Source organism: Grammomys surdaster, unplaced genomic scaffold (assembly GCF_004785775.1).
Source record: "Grammomys surdaster isolate TR1022 unplaced genomic scaffold, NIH_TR_1.0 219, whole genome shotgun sequence".
In the NCBI taxonomy this organism is placed as follows: domain Eukaryota; kingdom Metazoa; phylum Chordata; class Mammalia; order Rodentia; family Muridae; genus Grammomys; species Grammomys surdaster.
The window spans coordinates 2,803,391-2,811,007 of record NW_021604664.1 but is presented as its reverse complement, the minus strand read 5'-3'; the positions used below and the strand labels follow the sequence as shown (position 1 = coordinate 2,811,007).

At 48.5% G+C, this 7,617-nt stretch overlaps 1 protein-coding gene across 5 annotated transcripts in view; it reads left to right on the top strand.

Annotated features, from left to right (window-relative positions):
* Nacc2 (NACC family member 2) overlaps positions 1-7,617 on the top strand; it is a 78,035-nt gene that overhangs the window by 60,737 nt on the left and 9,681 nt on the right. The window lies entirely within an intron of this gene.

The window sequence follows — 7,617 nt, the reverse complement described above, 5'->3', positions numbered from 1 at the left end:
CCCCTCCCCTCTCCTCTCCTCTCTCATGCTGTTCTCTCTCCCACACCTGCTGCCCTGTTGCTGCCCTGGTATGTCTCAGTTCTGTGAGCGCTATAAACTCCATCCAGCTTGTTTTAGAAGTTGCTTTCCTGTATCTCCTGTGCATTTATCTTTGTAGTACCTTCCATTCCCTGGCACTGCCTCTCCGACCTGCCTGTGGCTTGTGTTGGCTCCTGGCACTGGTCTTTAGCCAGCAGCCTTCTTCCCTGTGGGGCACCATTGTCACCAATGCCAGGCAATTGCCAAAGCCCAGGTTCTCCATGTGTCTCCTATTCTGATCTGTCTTGTCTTGTCTGTCTTTCTTTCTTTCTTTCTTTCTTTCTTTCTTTCTTTCTTTCTTTCTGTCTTTCTTTCTTTCTTTTAAATGAAGATTTTTTTTATGTGTATGAGTGTTTTCCCTCCATGTTTGTCTGTGCACCATGTGTATGCAGTGCCCACAGAGGCCAGAAGAGGGCATTAGATGTCTCTGGAACTGGAGTTACAGGGGGTTGTGCCCGCCCATATAAGTGTGGGAATTGAACCAGTATCCTCCATGTGAGCACCCAGTGCTCTTGACCACTGAGCCGGGTCTCTCCAGCCCTGTCTTCTGCACTCTTGTTTTCTTCTTTCATTTTCTGCCATCATCTGAGTATTTTTTTATTGAAATTATTTTCTAGTTGTGAACTAGAAAACTCTTAACCTGCTCTGTGGAATTCTTCTCCAAATCATCCTCTAAACTCAGAGTTTTAGTTACTGCCGTGTTTTATTTCCTTACTGGTTCTGGTTTTCTCTGAGGCTCCCAGTTTTGCTTCCCTTCTCTTTCCACACTCACAGCAGATGTAGAGTACATATCTGCTAATGATCAGATTGGATGTCTTTTCGTAAATTGCTCTTTTATCATTTGATCTGTGTCTAATATCCTTGCTGCTGCTTTCTGGTCTTCCTGGCATTGTTCTCTTGATTGCTGGGTAGTACTTGAAAACATTTTACAAGCCTGAGCATCTGTTCCAAGAAGGGCCTGGTGGCTGGTCTACCCAGGCTGTTGTGAGAGGCCCTGGGTGGGCCAGCGAAGGCCGTTGTGAGCCCCAGCCTCAGCCATGGCTGTTTTGGGTTATAGCTGGAACTGCCCCGGCAGACTCTGAGACCTAGTCTGCCTCCCAGGACAGGAGCCACCAGGCTGTGTATTGGCTCTTGTTTTTGAGTCTTGTCCTGCATACTTGCTATTTAGTATTCTATGGAGACACCCAGGGATAATGTGGAATGGTGCTCAGAATGCCATCCCTGAGTCCTGTGCCTCTCTGTTCTCCCTGTCACCTAGTCCTGAGTGCCCCTGCCTTGCTCTGTCTTTCATGTCTTTGGGGTCTTAGCCCCTAGCCCTGGCCACTGAGGAACCCTCTGTGTATGTATGTATGTATGTATGTATGTATGTATGTATGTATGTATGTATGTATTTTTCAGCACAGCTCCTACAGTTGTTGTCCACACTGAAGCTCTTCTTGCCCTGGTGACTTCATAGCTGAAACACAGTCGGGGGGGGGTGTGGATTCCTAGTTAGATGTGTATATTTCTTCATAGCTAGGCACTGATTTAATTTAGAGATCATTAAAAGGGTATGCAGTGAACACTGCTTGCTTGCTGGTCTGTTCCCTGTGGCAGCCATGGGTCCCATATTTTAGATGCTTTTCCAAGCCCAAGATGCATGTGTATATGTGTGTACATGTATATAAGTGTGAGGTATTAGCTTAGCCTTGTACCTGGCTTGGTCTTTATACACACAGATCTGTATGACTGTGGCCTGTTCTCTGTGTACCACTGGTCAAGGAAGCCACATCCTGTCCTGTGAGAGGGTGGTACTGTGTACCTCTTGGATGTCACTGGACAAAGTGGAAAGATTGATGGAAGGATGGAGAGCGAGAAAAGGCTTGGCTAGTGTGGTGATGACCACTCTAATGGTGGTGGCCAGGGTAGCCCATAGAGAGAGAGACAGCCCTGGGGGTAATGTGGGGATCTAGCTGGACCCCCTGCTAGGCTGGGCAAGCTTGGCGCCAAGGAGAAACATTGGCCAGGACCATGAGTGTGAAGGCTGTGCCAGCCAACAAACCTGGAGGACCAGGCCACTACTCATGGGAGCCATAAGGGTCCTGAAAACAGAGCATAGTGGGGAGGCCACTTAGATCCAGAAGCTTGGTCACTGAGTCTGATATGGGCCCATATGGGTGCTGTTGAGGTATACCCTCACTGCCTAAGTCTTCTGTCAGCTGAGCATGGTGAGTATAAAGACTATATGGTCCTCGGTTCTATACTGGGAGCCCACATCAGCCATGAATATGTGCACATCCCCTGGTCCTGTATCCACTGTCCTCTCTGGATCTCCCAAACACCTTATCTTCTTGTATATGCAGTTTGCCACATTTCCTTGAATCTGAGATAGATTTGTCCTACATTTTGTGAAATGGGTATGTGCAGGTAACATTGGTAACATGTCTGATCTCTGTCGCACAGAGGCAATTGTCCCTCTTGGCAAGTAGAGCATTATGGCTTCCTTTTTGAAGGGCTCTGGAAACTGTGGGAAGGGATGTTGCTTCAGGAAGTGCCTGTGCTGGTAAGGCCCATGTGTCTTAGGCTCTTAGAGGATGACAGGCCATTATCTAGCAGATCGTATTGAGCCAACATAGAGCCAGCTAAACCTAAGAGCCTACCTCCAGCACTGGATAAAGACATGTTACCCAGAGGAAAGAGAGCCATGCTGGGTGTCCTTAACCTTTTAAACTAATGTTCGGCTGGTGCAAACCCTGGCTATCAGGCAGGTGCCTGAGCCAGGTACTGCTAATGACCCAGGGCTGGCTGATATTGGGCAGGAAGTATGTGTTTGTTGGGGATAGGAGTGGGGGGTCACAGTCTTCTGTGGAAGATGAGGCATGTGTGGGGCTCCCCTTGCCTGGGTGCACAGGTAGTATTTCCCATATTCTGCCTTGCTATCAGTTACCAAGGTCTGCTCATCTCTCCAGCTGTGAGGCCTCTCCTACAGGCCGCCTGCTCTTCATCCCTGTAAACCTGTTCCTCAGACCCAAGACCGCTGTGTTCAGGTGGTGTCCTTTGAGGCCTTACAGAGGTGGACAACGGTGGTTTGTTTTTCATGATTCCATTGTGATTTCTTTTGTTTTGTTTTGTTTTTTTGAGACAGGGTTTCTCTGTGTAGCCCTGGCTGTCCTGGAACTCACTCTGTAGACCAGGCTGGCCTCGAACTCAGAAATCCACCTGCCTCTGCCCCCAAGTGCTGGGATTAAAGGCGTGTGCCACCACTGCCTGGCTTCCATTGGGATTTCAATGTGCAGGTTCTCTTTCGTAAATCCTTCTACATGTCTGCCCATTTTTGAAACTTCTACATGTCTGCCTGATTGTTTTGTTTTTAAAGATTTATTTATCTATGAATATGGGTACTATATGGGTACCTTTGTCTGCATGGACATCTGCACACCAGAAGGAGATATTGGAATTCATGGAATTATGGTTATAGTCGGTTGTGAGCCTCCATGTGGGTGCTGGGGATTGAACTCAGGACCTCTGGAAGAACAGCCAGTGCTCTTAACCACTGAGCCATCTCTCCAGCCCTTGGGGTTTGTTGTTGTTTTCTCTGTGAGCTCTGGCTATCCTGGAACTTGTATTCTGTAGACCAGGCTGGCCTTGAACTCAGAAATCCACCTGCCTCTGCCTACTCACCTGGCTTTTTTTTATTTTTGTTTCTAAGTGTTGAGTTTTGAGAGTTTTCCTTAGCCACCCTGTTTTGTTACTCTTTCACACAAATTTTGGTTTTGTTTGTTTCGTTTTGTTTTTATTCTGAAGACCTCACATTTCTGCTTCTTTTAAGGATTTGTACTGTGGCCTGGCAGTGGTGGCGCATGCCTTTAATCCCAGCACTTGGGAGACAGAGGCAGGCAGATTTCTGAGTTCGAGGCCAGCCTGGTCTACAGAGTGAGTTCCAGGACAGTCAGGACACAGAGAAACCCTGTCTCAAACAAAACAAAACAAAACAAAAAACAAACAAACAAACAAAAAAATGATTTGTACTGTGGGAATCATGTTAAAACTCTTAGCCTAACCCAAGAACAGGGTTTTCCTATATTTTGCTTCCAATTGAGAGTGGCCCTGGCTTTGCTTTGGGGTGACTGTACTTGTTCTGCTGACTGGCTGACTGGCGCATGGTCTGTGGGACTCTGTGACAAGCGGCTGGTCTGACTGTGCCTTGTGCATGGTGACTTGGCAGTATAGGTGCAGGGAGTCTTCCACAGTGTGAGTCAGCAGCTTATACCACTCATAGTTAAGACTAAGGTTTATTTTCTAATTCTGAATTTTGGAGGGGTCATTTGTACATCTAGTTTGTGAAGTAGCTAGGCCTCTGTGAAGCGCCAACCTGAGTGGCCACCTACCTACTGGCAGCCATTTGCATCAGCTTGGTTTCCTGATGGGGTTTCAAAGTGGGGTTGTCATGCTGCTTCTGAGTGTGAATCCCTAGGACATTTGTGGAACAGGGTAGGAGAGGCTGGGGAGAGGGAAGCTCCTGTTGGGTACCCTCCTGGGGCAGATCCTGTGGGAAGAAAACAGGCAATGGGATCCATCTGCCCTTCCCTGCCTCCTACTCTCATCCATCTTCTTCTGGTGCTGGCAAGGGCACCCAGGGCCTTACTCCAGCTAAACATGCTCTACCACTAAACTACATCCAAAGTACTTATTTTTTTTTCTGCTTCTTTTTTCTTTTTCTAAACAAAGGGCCTCATGAAGCTGACCTTAATTTGCTATTTAGCTGAGGATGACCTTGAGTTCCTGATCTTCCTGCCTCTGCCAAGTGCTAGGGTTACAGGCCTGAGCCACCATGTCCAGCCTCCTCCTCCTTTTAAATGTGATATTTTGCAGTCATTTTCAGTGATATTAAGCATCTTCACCCTGTTCAGCCATCACTATTCTCCTAATCATAGAGCTTCTTGAGATCTTCCCAAACTGACAGATTCCCTACTCAATATCCACAGTTTGCTTCTTGGATCCCTGGGGTTAGACACCTGGCTTAGCTGCCTTCCTGGGTGACCATGTTAAGAGCCCTGGAATGTAACCCACAATATCATGTGACCACAAGTATCCAGTTAGCTTCCATGGTGTAACTCAAGGAAGATAGGTCACTGATCCTGGAGAGGGGATCAATGCCTGCATGTCTAGGGGTGCCCCTATAACAGAACTTTCTGCCAGGACTAGGAAGTGACTTCACTTCAGCCAGTGATTAGTCAGCTCTTCACAGAAATAGTTAACCATGCCTCACATGCTCTCTCCCTAGGATGCTCAGTCCTTGTCATGGCCTGGGGAATGTGGAAGTGACATTGATACCACTGAGACCAGTCCTGGATGATAGGAGGCCTAAGTCTCCTGGTACTGAAACCTCATGTGATCACAGGATCTCTCCTCAGCTCACAGTCCTCTTGGGGGAGGCAGGAGACGGCACAGGGACAGACAGACTTCCAGCATACCTGGAACCAAGTACAGACCCTGACACTAGCAGGACCCACCGAGGTTCACTGCGGGTGGGGTGTGTGTGTGTGTCTGTGTGTGTTTGTGTGTCTGTGTGTCTCTCTGTGTGTGAATGTCCTCTGGGAGTGATTCTCTAGAGTTTGATATAACACCACCCTGTAGCCTGGGTGGTGACTGAAGCCACTCAGACCTGTGAAGTACGGACTTGGGGAAGGAGCTCCGAGCACCTTTGCAGATGAGCTAAGACTCAGATTGGTGTATTTTTAGCAGCCGTAACATCCAGCACTTGGCAGGGCAGAAATAGAAGAGGTTTTTTGGGGCTCTGGGCTGACAGTCTCTGGCTCTTGGGGAGCCGGGCTGGGGAGGGGTGTGCATGTGGAGCACAAACAACTTCTGCTGTTGAGAAAAACATCTCGAGAGAGTGCTGGCTGCGGATGGAGAATTATTTCTGTTGGTGAACACTCTTTATGTAAATGCCACGCACAGCGCACAGCGTTGGCGCTGCTCGTTTGCATGTGTAATCACAGCAGGCGGGGCAAGGGGGGGCGGATAATTATGTTTTAAAATACCATCCGGATTGTTTGATGTGTTCCCTCAGTCTCTGGGTAATTCCAGGCTATAAAGATTCTTCATTGCTCTGTTGGATGGGAATGCCACCTGGCTAGTCTGACCACCAGTTGGTACCAGGGATAGCAGCATCTCAGCAGCTTCCGTTTTTCTAGCTTCTGTCCTCATTGGATGTCTAGCAGTACTCTAGGACTTCCACATAACACCACAGAGTTATGTTTATTTGGACTGCATCAAAAAGTAGTGGGCCTGAGGCACCCTGCTGTGACTCCAGACACTGGGCAGAGCTGAGCTTTCCACCCTGTCTTCTGGGCTGAAACCCTCCTGTGTCCTCCTATAGTGATTCACTGTTTCTTAGGGTATGGGTGGTCATTTCAAAACCCAGATATCAGTCCTTGGGGATGGGCACCCCAACATCTCCCTTAATGTCAGGGTGTCAAGATGACTTGCAAGTCCTTCCTGTGCAGGACCCTCGCTTGCCACCTGCCCTTAAGGGGCCCCTGCACAGTGGCCCCCTGCTGAGAAGGGCTGAGAGTCCCTAGTGTGTGGTCATTGTGAGAAGGGGCCAGAAGCTGGCCTTGCTGTAGCAACCAAGTGCACTTGTGTCTGACCTTGGAGCTGTCTCAGGGCAAGATCTAAGGCGGAGACACCTGCCTTGAGCCTAACAGGCTCTAAGCCTGTGAGGCTAACAGGTTCTAGCTGTCTTAGGGCTAAGTCCTACGTGCACCACAAGACACACACAGAAACACAGGCCCAGATACAAACACATACAGACACGTATATTCATATGTACAGACATTCAGATACACAAATGTATAAACATACATAGGGCACACACACACAAACACATGCATAGGCACGCAGATACATAGACACACACACAGCTAGGAACACAGGAAGGAATGATGTGACACCTGAGGTCTCTGAGCAGAGTGGCTCTATATGTTACTCTAGTCTCTGTGGCCTGTGGGAGCATGGACCAAGGACTAGTTGAAAGCCTAGTCCAACTGCAAGGCCTCCTGGGAAAAGGGACTGGAAGGGCAGTGGAAGAGTAGAGGGACCAAGGCTGTGCAGGACTGGTTAGCACCACAGGTCGTCCTTGGTCTTGTATCGTATATGGTGCCCAACAAGTAGTCTTTATTAAGGAGTCTTGGCCCAGGCCCTCTGTGACTTGTAGGAGACTGTTCATCTTGCCTGTTTGCTATTGATGCTGGCTAGCTGGCATCCTGCACTCTGTGGAGCACACTCATATCTATGGCTGCCTCTGTGGGCAGGTGCCACTGATGCAGCCTAAGAGCTACAGGAACAGAGGAACTCTAAGGCCCAACTGCCTGTTCTAGAAGTGGTTTTCCAGAACATTTGCAGACAGCAGGGATGCCAGACTGCCTGGCTTTACTCCTGACAAAAATTTAAGAGCACTTCTTGTGCCGGGCCAAAATCGTCCAAGGGGACATGTCCTGCAATGTGCTAAGACACCTATGCCCTCATCTGCTAAGTAGAACTAGTCATATCTGGTTA